Source organism: Narcine bancroftii, chromosome 2 (genome assembly GCF_036971445.1).
Source record: "Narcine bancroftii isolate sNarBan1 chromosome 2, sNarBan1.hap1, whole genome shotgun sequence".
In the NCBI taxonomy this organism is placed as follows: domain Eukaryota; kingdom Metazoa; phylum Chordata; class Chondrichthyes; order Torpediniformes; family Narcinidae; genus Narcine; species Narcine bancroftii.
In genome coordinates this window covers 165,707,735-165,720,178 of record NC_091470.1, presented here as the reverse complement: position 1 = coordinate 165,720,178, position 12,444 = coordinate 165,707,735, and the positions used below count along the sequence as shown (strand labels likewise).

The following is a 12,444-nucleotide window of genomic DNA, read 5'->3' as shown; positions in this document are numbered from 1 at the left end:
TGAAGGAGATGAGAAAGGATTGATCAGGTTGTCACGACGGTAAAGGTTGGGGCAGTCTTGATGGAATCAGTCCTTCTTCATTGTGCATGCTAATGTAAATAATCCTTTTAGGATTCAAAATTCCTTTATTGTCATGCACTAAGGAACAGAATGTAATAATACACAAAATCCCTCAAATTTTGCCTGACGTAAGGCACACAAAGAAGTACCACTAACTGAGCCCAGCACCCCAACAATAAGAGAAAGGCCCCTATCCTGCTCCCTCTGTTCCTCTTTAATTTTGGACGCTGGGAGGAAACCCAAGCAGAGACGGGGAAAAGATACAAATTCCTTCCAGAAAGCGTAGGATTCGAAACCGAGTCACTGGCGCTATAATAGCACTGCACTAACCATTACGCTAACGCTGCCACAGCAAGGAGTTTGTACATTCTCCCTGTGTCTGGGTTTCCTCCAGATGCTCTAATTGCCTTCCACCATTCAAAAACCAATTGGGCTTGTAGGGGGAGTGTAGGTTAATTGGTGTATTTGGGGTGGCATGGGCTTGTGATCCAGAAGGGCCTGTTACAATGCTGTGCATTTAAACTTAAACAAAGTGTTTATTTTTTTTAAAAAAAAACAAGGCATTCATTGAACTCCAGAGACCACAATGTGGGTCATTGGTAACTGCTCTCTGAAATAGCAGAGCAAATCACACCAATGAAGTCTGCAATCTCTTCCTCCCATGGACAAATGGAAATAAAATTATCCCCCCACCGCCCACGGTCAAATGGAAATAAAATTGAAAACAAGTTACAGTAAAACTCCTGGTGTCAGGAATGAAAGCAACCTCAAACAACTGGCAAAATTTTTAAAATTAAAATAGGTAAAAATATATGCAAGTTTAAAATTGTAAAAGTAAATATTCTCTGAAGTAACACCTTTGGTGCAAATATTCAGCCAGTGGAGGACCTTGGCCGTGCTTTGCTCGTAGCAGCTGTTTGAATAAAGTTGCGTTTGAATAAAATGGCGTCGGCCAGGATGAAGGGCTGGTTGATGCCACTCGCTGTTGTAAAGTAAAATGCTTTATAAGGTTTATATATTCATGCAAGTGAAGTTTGTTCAGTGTAAGTGGAGTATAGTATTTTTGTCTTTCAAATTGCTTATTTTTTATTTTTTTTATTTTTCACACTATAAACCATATTGACCAAGATACATAGACATTTTTCTTCTTAAATATATACAGTGTTGTTTTCTCCCCCTTTTTCCCCCCTCCCTTCCCTCCCTCCCTCACCCCCTTCCTCATTTATTTGAAATTCAATCTATAAGATACATTAAACCCATTAAACAATGTTGTCACTTAATAAAAATAAACAAGAAATTTTACTGAGTCATTTCTTTTCGTTATCTTCTCCTTCTGTCATTTTAGGTGGTGGAAGTCCATGGTAGGATTTCTCTATTGTGTTTCATGTATGGCTCCCATATTTGTTCGAATATTGTGATGTTATTTCTTAAATTATGTTATTTTTTCTAATGGAATACATTTAGTCATTTCTATATACCATTGTTGTATTCTCAAGTTGTCTTCTAATTTCCAGGTTGACATAATACATTTTTTTGCTACAGCTAGGGCTATCATAACAAATCTTTTTTTGTGCTCCATCCAAATCGAGTCCAAATTCTTTGTTTCTTATATTACTTAGGAGGACGATCTCTGGGTTTTTTGGTATATTGCTTTTTGTGATTTTATTTAATATCTGGTTTAGATCTTCCCAAAATTTTTCCACTTTCTCACATGTCCAAATTGCATGAATTGTTGTTCCCGTTTCCTTTTTACAGTGAAAACATCTGTCTGATACTGTTGGGTCCCATTTATTTAACTTTTGAGATGTGATGTACAGCCTGTGTATCCAGTTATATTGTATCATGCGTAACCTCGTGTTTATTGTATTTCTCATAGTTCCGGAGCATAGCTTGTCTCATTCTTTATCTTTATGTTTAGATCTTCTTCCCATTTTTGTTTAGGTTTACCGTTTGTTTCCTCGTTCTCCTTTTCTTTCAGTTTGATGTACATGTTTGTTACAGATTTTTTAATTATCATTGTGTCTGTACTCACATATTCAAAATTGCTTCCTTCTGGTAACCTCAGACTGTTTCCCAATTTGTCCTTCGAGTAGGTTTTCAGTTGGTAGTATGCTAGCATTGTATTGTGAGTTATATTATATTTATCCTTCATTTGTTCAAAGGATAATAATTTATTTCCCGAAAAAGAATTTTCTATTCTTTTGATCCCTTTTCTCTCCCATTCTCTAAAGGAAAGGTTATCTATTGTGAAAGGGATTAGCTGATTTTGCGTCAATATCAGCGAAACTCCGGGAGATCCAAAATGAGTGGTGGACTAGCCTCGCCAAACGAACACAGCTCAGCGCGGACATTGGCGACTTCAGGGGTTTCTACGAGGCTCTAAAGGCTGTGTACGGCCCCACACCCCAAGTCCAAAGCCCGCTGCGCAGCTCAGACGGCAAAGTCCTCCTCAGCGACAAGATCTCCATCCTCAACCGATGGTCTGAACACTTCCAATCTCTTTTCAGTACCAACCGCTCAGTCCAAGATTCCGCCCTGCTCCAGCTCCCTCAACAGCCCCTAAGGCTAGAGCTGGATGAGGTTCCCACCCTGGATGAGACATATAAGGCAATCGAACAACTGAAAAGTGGCAAAGCAGCAGGTATGGATGGAATCCCCCCAGAAGTCTGGAAGGCTGGCGGCAAAACTCTGCATGCCAAACTGCATGAGTTTTTCAAGCTTTGTTGGGACCAAGGTAAACTGCCTCAGGATCTTCGTGATGCCACCATCATCACCCTGTACAAAAACAAAGGCGAGAAATCAGACTGCTCAAACTACAGGGGAATCACGTTGCTCTCCATTGCAGGCAAAATCTTCGCTAGGATTCTACTAAATAGAATAATACCTAGTGTCGCTGAGAATATTCTCCCAGAATCACAGTGCGGCTTTCGCGCAAACAGAGGAACCACTGACATGGTCTTTGCCCTCAGACAGCTCCAAGAAAAGTGCAGAGAACAAAACAAAGGACTCTACATCACCTTTGTTGACCTCACCAAAGCCTTCGACACCGTGAGCAGGAAAGGGCTTTGGCAAATACTAGAGCGCATCGGATGTCCCCCAAAGTTCCTCAACATGATTATCCAACTGCACGAAAACCAACAAGGTCGGGTCAGATACAGCAATGAGCTCTCTGAACCCTTCTCCATTAACAATGGCGTGAAGCAAGGCTGTGTTCTCGCACCAACCCTCTTTTCAATCTTCTTCAGCATGATGCTGAACCAAGCCATGAAACACCCCAACAATGAAGACGCTGTTTACATCCGGTACCGCACGGATGGCAGTCTCTTCAATCTGAGGCGCCTGCAAGCTCACACCAAGACACAAGAGAAACTTGTCCGTGAACTACTCTTTGCAGATGATGCCGCTTTAGTTGCCCATTCAGAGCCAGCTCTTCAGCGCTTGACGTCCTGCTTTGCGGAAACTGCCAAAATGTTTGGCCTGGAAGTCAGCCTGAAGAAAACTGAGGTCCTCCATCAGCCAGCTCCCCACCATGACTACCAGCCCCCCCACATCTCCATCGGGCACACAAAACTCAAAACGGTCAACCAGTTTACCTATCTCGGCTGCACCATTTCATCAGATGCAAGGATCGACAATGAGATAGACAACAGACTCGCCAAGGCAAATAGCGCCTTTGGAAGACTACACAAAAGAGTCTGGAAAAACAACCAACTGAAAAACCTCACAAAGATAAGCGTATACAGAGCCGTTGTCATACTCACACTCCTGTTCGGCTCCGAATCATGGGTCCTCTACCGGCACCACCTACGGCTCCTAGAACGCTTCCACCAGCGTTGTCTCCGCTCCATCCTCAACATCCATTGGAGCGCTCACACCCCTAACGTCGAGGTACTCGAGATGGCAGAGGTCGACAGCATCGAGTCCACGCTGCTGAAGATCCAGCTGCGCTGGATGGGTCACGTCTCCAGAATGGAGGACCATCGCCTTCCCAAGATCGTATTATATGGCGAGCTCTCCACTGGCCACCGTGACAGAGGTGCACCAAAGAAAAGGTACAAGGACTGCCTAAAGAAATCTCTTGGTGCCTGCCACATTGACCACCGCCAGTGGGCTGATAACGCCTCAAACCGTGCATCTTGGCGCCTCACAGTTTGGCGGGCAGCAGCCTCCTTTGAAGAAGACCGCAGAGCCCACCTCACTGACAAAAGGCAAAGGAGGAAAAACCCAACACCCAACCCCAACCAACCAATTTTCCCTTGCAACCGCTGCAATCGTGTCTGCCTGTCCCGCATCGGACTGGTCAGCCACAAACGAGCCTGCAGCTGACGTGGACTTTTTACCCCCTCCATAAATCTTCGTCCGCGAAGCCAAGCCAAAGAAAAAAGTTTTGGTAGTTGGTAATTTGTTTTATTCCTTTCTACATGAATCTTCTTCCAAATGTTGAGCAGATGACGCAATACTGGTGAATACCTACGTTGCACCAATTTTTCATCCCACTTATATAGTATATGTTCAGGTATCTTCTCCCCTATTTTATCTAGTTCTAATCTGGTCCAATCTGGTTTTTCCCTTGTTTGATAAAAATCTGATAGGTATCTTAATTGTGCTGCTCTATAATAATTCTTAAAGTTTGGTAGTTGTAAGCCTCCTTGTTTGTACCATTCTGTTAATTTATCTAATGCTATCCTCGGTTCCCCCCCCTTTCCATAAGAATTTCCTTATTATTTTCTTTAATTTCTTGAAGAATTTCTCTGTTAGGTGTATTGGTAATGACTGAAATAGGTATTTTATCCTTGGTAAAATGTTCATTTTAATACAGTTTATCCTTCCTATCAGTGTTAGTGGTAAGCCTTTCCAATGCTCTAAGTCGTCTTACAATTTTTTAATTAATGGATGGTAATTGAGTTTATATAGATGGCCAAGGTTTTTATTTAGTTGTATACCTAGGATTCGCATTACTTGTGTTCGCCATTTAAATGGCGATTCTTTCTTAAACTTTGTGAAATCCGCATTATTCATTGGCATTGCTTCACTTTTATTTGTGTTGATCTTGTACCCCGATACTTCTCCATATTCCTTCAATTTCCTATGTAATTCTTTTATTGATATTTCTGGTTCTGTTAAATATAACGTCATCTGAAAATAAACTGATTTTATATTCCTTCTCTTTTATTTTTATCCCTCTTATTTTATTTTCTGTTCTTATCAGTTCTGCTAGTGGTTCTATAGCTAACGCAAACAGTGAGGGAGATAGTGGACATCCCTGCCTTGTTGATCTGCTTAAGTTAAATTGTTTTGATATATATCCATTTACTGTCACTTTCACCAATGGTCCCTTATATAATGCTTTAATCCAATTAATATATTTCTCTAGTAGGTTGAATTTTTGTAGTACTTTGAATAAATAATTCCATTCTACTCTGTCAAAGGCCTTCTCTGCGTCTAAAGCAACCGCTACTGTTGGAGTTTTATTTCCTTCTACTGCATGAATTAAGTTAATAAATTTACAGATATTGTCTGTTGTTCGTCTTTTTTTAATAAATCCAGTTTGGTCTAGATTTACTATTTTTGGTACATAGTTGGCCAATCTGTTTGCTAATAGTTTAGCTATTATCTTATAATCTGTGTTAAGTAGAGATATTGGTCTATATGACGCTGGTGCAAGTGGATCTTTCCCTGTCTTTGGTATTACTGTAATTATTGCTGTTTTGCATGAATCTGGTATGCTTTGTGTTTTATCAATCTGGTTGATTACTTCCAGGAGGGGAGGAATTAATAAGTCTTTAAATGTTTTATAGAATTCTATTGGGAATCCATCCTCTCCTGGTGTTTTATTGTTCGGTAGTTTTTTTAATATATCCTGTAATTCTTCTATTTCAAATGGTTTTATTAATTTATTTTGCTCCTCTGTTGGTAATTTCGGTAGTTCAATTTTAGTTAGAAATTCATCTATTTTGTCTTCCTTCCCTTCGTTTTCAGTTTGATATAGTTGCTCGTAGAATTCCCTAAAGTTTTCATTGATCTCCGTTGGATTATATGTAATTTGTTTGTCCTTTTTCCTTAATGCCAATACCAATCTTTTAGTTTGTTCTGTCTTAAGCTGCCATGCTAGAATTTTGTGCGTTTTTTCTCCTAGCTCATAATATTTCTGTTTTGTCTTCATTATGTTCTTCTCCACCTTATATGTTTGTAGTGTTTCATATTTTATTTTTTTATCTGCCAATTCTCTTCTTTTAGTTGTATCTTCCTTTATTGCTAATTCTTTTTCTATATTTACTCTTTCCCTTTCCAACTGTTCTGTTTCCCGATTGTAGTCCTTCTTCATCTTAGTTACATAACTTATTATTTGCCCTCTGATGAACGCTTTCATTGCATCCCATAGTATAAACTTATCTTTCACTGATTCCGTATTTATTTCAAAGTACATTTTAATTTGTCGTTCAATGAATTCTCTAAAATCCTGTCTTTTAAGTAGCATGGAATTTAATCTCCATCTATACATTCTTGGTGGGATGTCCTCTAGCTCTATTGCCAATAACAGGGGTGAGTGGTCTGATAATAGTCTAGCTTTATATTCTGTTTTCCTAACTCTCCCTTGAATGTGGGCTGATAACAGGAATAGGTCTATCCTTGAATATGTTTTATGTCTACCTGAATAATATGAATATTCCTTTTCCTTTGAGTGTTATTTCCTCCATATATCCAAAAGTTGCATTTCTTGCATCGATTTAATTATAAATTTGGTTACTTTGTTCTTTCTGTTAGTTTTTTTTCCAGTTTTATCCATGTTTGAGTCCAAATTAAAGTTAAAATCCCCTCCTATTAGTATGTTCCCTTGTGTATCTGGTATCTTCAAAAAGATATCTTGCATAAATTTTTGATCTTCTTCATTAGGTTAATATACATTGAGTAAATTCCAAAATTCTGAATATATCTGACATTTTATCATTACATATCTCCCTGCTGGATCTATTATTTCCTCTTCTATTGTGATTGGTACATTTTTATTGATGAATATAGCTACTCCTCTGGCTTTTGAATTATATGATGCTGCTGTTACATGTCCTACCCAATCTCTCTTTAATTTCTTGTGTTCCACTTCAGTTAGATGTGTTTCTTGTACGAATGCTATATCATTTTTTTCTTTTTTCAGTAAATTTAACAGTTTCTTCCTTTTGATTTGGTTATGTATTCCATTAATATTTAAAGTCATATAGTTCAACATAGTCATTTCATACTTTGTTTATCTTTCTTTTCCATTTCCTCATCACCACCTTCCCTTCTTATCCATTTCTGCTTTCTTTTTTTCAACACATTATAAGACAGCATTTCTAAAACATAAAATATTTCCACTGTTCTCATATCCAAAATTCCTTTAACCCCCAATAATCCCTCCCCTTTCTGAGTTGCCCTTTGTCCCTTGTCGGGCAACCACATCTCCCCTCTCCATTTGGATTTGCGAATCCGCTCACAAGCGTCAACTGATTTCGCAGTGACTGTTATTTTCCCCCACCCAGCCTCCCCCAGAAAAGATTTTAATCTTCATCTATAACAAAGGTCACTCTCTTAATTCCCTCCTTACTTCCTTTCTTCCCTTTCTTTCCCTTCTTAGTTCTTACCTATACTCTATCTTTTATATATATATGTATATGTGTGTATATTGGTCTTTGCCCTCAGACAGCTCCAAGAAAAGTGCAGAGAACAAAACAAAGGACTCTACATCACCTTTGTTGACCTCACCAAAGCCTTCGACACCGTGAGCAGGAAAGGGCTTTGGCAAATACTAGAGCGCATCGGATGTCCCCCAAAGTTCCTCAACATGATTATCCAACTGCACGAAAACCAACAAGGTCGGGTCAGATACAGCAATGAGCTCTCTGAACCCTTCTCCATTAACAATGGCATGAAGCAAGGCTGTGTTCTCGCACCAACCCTCTTTTCAATCTTCTTCAGCATGATGCTGAACCAAGCCATGAAAGACCCCAACAATGAAGATGCTGTTTACATCCGGTACCGCACGGATGGCAGTCTCTTCAATCTGAGGCGCCTGCAAGCTCACACCAAGACACAAGAGAAACTTGTCCGTGAACTACTCTTTGCAGACGATGCCGCTTTAGTTGCCCATTCAGAGCCAGCTCTTCAGCGCTTGACGTCCTGCTTTGCGGAAACTGCCAAAATGTTTGGCCTGGAAGTCAGCCTGAAGAAAACTGAGGTCCTCCATCAGCCAGCTCCCCACCATGACTACCAGCCCCCCCACATCTCCATCGGGCACACAAAACTCAAAACGGTCAACCAGGTTACCTATCTCGGCTGCACCATTTCATCAGATGCAAGGATCGACAATGAGATAGACAACAGGCTCGCCAAGGCAAATAGCGCCTTTGGAAGACTACACAAAAGAGTCTGGAAAAACAACCAACTGAAAAACCTCACAAAGATAAGCGTATACAGAGCCGTTGTCATACCCACACTCCTGTTCGGCTCCGAATCATGGGTCCTCTACCGGCACCACCTACGGCTCCTAGAACGCTTCCACCAGCGTTGTCTCCGCTCCATCCTCAACATCCATTGGAGCGCTTACATCCCTAACGTCGAAGTACTCGAGATGGCAGAGGTCGACAGCATCGAGTCCACGCTGCTGAAGATCCAGCTGCGCTGGATGGGTCACGTCTCCAGAATGGAGGACCATCGCCTTCCCAAGATCGTGTTATATGGCGAGCTCTCCACTGGCCACCGTGACAGAGGTGCACCAAAGAAAAGGTACAAGGACTGCCTAAAGAAATCTCTTGGTGCCTGCCACATTGACCACCGCCAGTGGGCTGATAACGCCTCAAACCGTGCATCTTGGCGCCTCACAGTTTGGCAGGCAGCAACCTCCTTTGAAGAAGACCGCAGAGCCCACCTCACTGACAAAAGGCAAAGGAGGAAAAACCCAACACCCAACCCCAACCAACCAATTTTCCCCTGCAACCGCTGCAATCGTGTCTGCCTGTCCCGCATCGGACTTGTCAGCCACAAACGAGCATGCAGCTGACGTGGACTTTTTACCCCCTCCATAAATCTTCGTCCGCGAAGCCAAGCCAAAGAAAAACATCTCTTCATCTCTCTGTCTGTTTTGTTGTTGTTCTGCAAATTTTCGTGCTTCTTCCGGATCTGAGAATAGTTTGCTTTGCTGCCCCGGAATAAATATTTTAATTACCGCTGGGTATTTTAACATAAATTTATAACCTTTTTTCCATAGGGTCGTTTTTGCTGCATTGAACTCCTTCCTCTTCTTCAGGAGTTCAAAACTTATATCTGGATAGAAAAAAAAATTTTGACCCTTGTATTCCAGTGGTTTTTTGTCTTCTCTTATTTTTTTCATTGCCTTCTCCAATATATTTTCTCTTGTTGTATATCTTAGGAATTTTACTAGAATGGATCTTGGTTTTTGTTGTGGTTGTGGTTTAGGGGCTAATGTTCTGTGTCCCCTTTTCTATTTCCATTTCTTCCTGTAATTCTGGTCTTCCTAGGACCCTGGGGATCCATTCTTTTATAAACTCTTTCATATTTTTGCCTTCTTCATCTTCCTTAAGGCCCACTATCTTTATATTGTTTCTTCTATTATAATTTTCCATTATATCTATCTTCTGAGCTAACAGCTCCTGTGTTTCTTTAACTTTTTTATCAGATTCTTCTCATTTCTTTTTTAAGTCATCTACTTCCATTTCTATGGCTGTTTCTCGTTCTTCCACTTTGTCTACTCTTTTTCCTATATCTGTCATGATCATCTCTAATCTATTCACTTTTTCTTCTGTACTTTTTATTCTTCTTTTTATTTCACTGAATTCTTGTGATTGCCATTCTTTTACTGTTTCCATATATTTAAAAAAATATATATATATCCATGTACTTGCCCTTCCCTTCATCTCCATTTCTCTGTGTTTTTCCTCCTCTTCTTCTGAGTCCACTCCAGGATCTGTGTCCTTTACCTCTGTCTCTTCTGGTTTTCTTGTTGGGTTGTTTGTTTTATTTTGTTGGGTATTTTTGGTCTTCTTATTTTTATTAGACCAACTTGATGTTGGTCTTCTTCCTCTGGGTTGGTCATCTGTTGTTTCTTTGATTTCTTATTTTTATTCTCTTCCTTCTTGTTCTCGTTATTTTCTATGTTTTCCTGTTGAGAGTCTTGCTGTTGTGTTGTGGTTGTCTGTTTCAGCTGTGGAGATTTACTCCTCAGCTGGTTCCCCCCTCCCGTCAGTGTTATTTTTGTCTTGCACATCGCGAGGATTCGCGCATGCGCGGTTGCGCACTTTTGTTTGGCTCCGTGAGCCATTTTTGTAGTCCCGAGTTCGGGGCTTCCACTGACCTCAGGGAGCTCTCTCTCCACGGCGGGCCTCCTCGTACCGATAAGGCCTTCCCCTTCCTCCTCCGACGTCTTTCCTTCTTCTTTTCTTCCCGTTGTCTTTGGTTTTTCTTTCTTCGCTGCCATTTTCTCCACACTTACACTTTCACTTTGTTGTGGTTTCTATGTTTGTGCCTTTGTTTTTTCTCTATCTTTTTTTTACTTTTATGGAGAGGGCTGGAGTTCCCCTACCGGCCACTACTCCATCACGTGACTCCTCCCCAAATTGCTTATTCTTAATGCAGATGTATTAATTAAGCTTTGTAAGAGGAAGTTTCAAACAACCGGAAAATGGATTTACCCAACATGTACCCCCGTAGAGGCTGGATTTTTACCGTATTTGTCAAAATGCCACAGATTAGAGAAGCTGAGACATGTTCAGGGAGTTTAGAGAGAAAAGGAAAGTAGGAGTGGTGCAATCATTCACAAGGAGCAATGGCCGTTGGTATTTGAACAGGCGCCTATGATGACAGTTTTGACAGGGAAGAATTAGCGAATGATTGACTAAAAATAAAACAATTTTTCTTTGCTCTTATAGCTTTCTGATTTCTTGCTGAACTCAGCTTTTTGAACCAGTTACTGCCATTGGAGTAAATAAATGTCCTCTAAGTGTTGACAATGTCACATCATGGGGGGATGTGGCAAGGTGAATTGCGGCCAGGCATTCATAGTCCACTCTTTCAGTGGGTCAGTATTCATAGGAAATGACCAAACATTATGAATCATGCGCAGAATCTTGTTTTAAAAAAATTCTCATGCATGAGAAGCGGTGCAGATATTATCTTCTCCATTGGAATGTTTGGAAAAGAGACCCGGAGGGAAGCTGGAATCCAGAGCAAGAAACGAACAAACTGCTGGAGAAACTCAGTGAGTCGGGCAGCATCTGGGGAGGGAAATGAACCGTCAGCAGTTCGGATTGAAACTGGTTCAGACAGCAAAGTGAAATCACCACAAACTTCCAACTTTTACATTTTGCAATGAAATTAACAACAAACTTACAGCCGAGAAAGATTATTTCCAGACTTTAAGTGTGCTATTTAATCTGACACTTGGCTCATCTGTCATTAACACACAGTAAATGCTGGAGGGACCCAGCCAGTCTCACAGCGTGTATTGGAGGTAAAGATTTATTAGTGACGTTTTGGGACTGAGCCCTTCTTCAAACATAAAACAGGAAGGCGCCAGAATATCAGATCAAATGTTTTTTTTGTTTGTTTACTCTTTGAAGAAATGTCTTGAAATGTCCTTGACCTCCTCTGGACGCTGCAAGACCGGTTGAGTTCCTTCAGCATTTACTGTGTGTTTTCACGACGGCAGACTTTCGTGTTCCGCATCTATCATAAAATTCAGAACAGTCATCGGTGAAGAATCACAAAAGCTGCAGATGCTAGGAATCTGGAGCAATCAAACGATTGCTGGATGAACTCGGCAGGTCAGGCAGCATACTTGGGGAGAAATGGTCCATCAACATTTCACGTCTTGGCTTTGTTACACGTGCACACCAGCAGGGGGTTCTAATTCTTCTCCCTCCAGTGCCTCACTTGGCCCTCAATGAAGGAACACAAGTTTTTTCATGCAAAAAAGAAGGGAAATAATCACAGGGACAACCTTACCCAGAATTCACCTTATCCTAAAGCCACAACAACCCAAAACCAATCCCACAAGGGCCTTAAGGCCTAATGGCAAACTCAAACAGGCACTGCCTGAGGTAGAATCTAGGCCAGGACACAACCAGAGAGCATAAAGGTACCCTTACCCAGACTTAACTCTAATCCTAAACCGTCCCAAATAACCCAATATAATCCCACAAAGGCCTCGAGTCTATCCGGCTAACTCTGCCAGGCACTAATGAGGACAGACCCCCAGGCCAGAACACAATCCGGAATCACAGAGGCAACGTTACCCAGACTCCACCTATCGACACCCTTACCCAGTCTCAACCCCATCCAAAGACAACACAAATAGAAGCCCCACATCAACACCAATTCACACAACAGACTCCC

The 12,444-nt window shown here is 41.0% G+C and overlaps 1 protein-coding gene across 2 annotated transcripts in view; it reads left to right on the top strand.

The window, feature by feature from the left end:
• disp3 (dispatched RND transporter family member 3) overlaps window positions 1-12,444 on the top strand; it is a 323,436-nt gene that overhangs the window by 270,732 nt on the left and 40,260 nt on the right. The window lies entirely within an intron of this gene.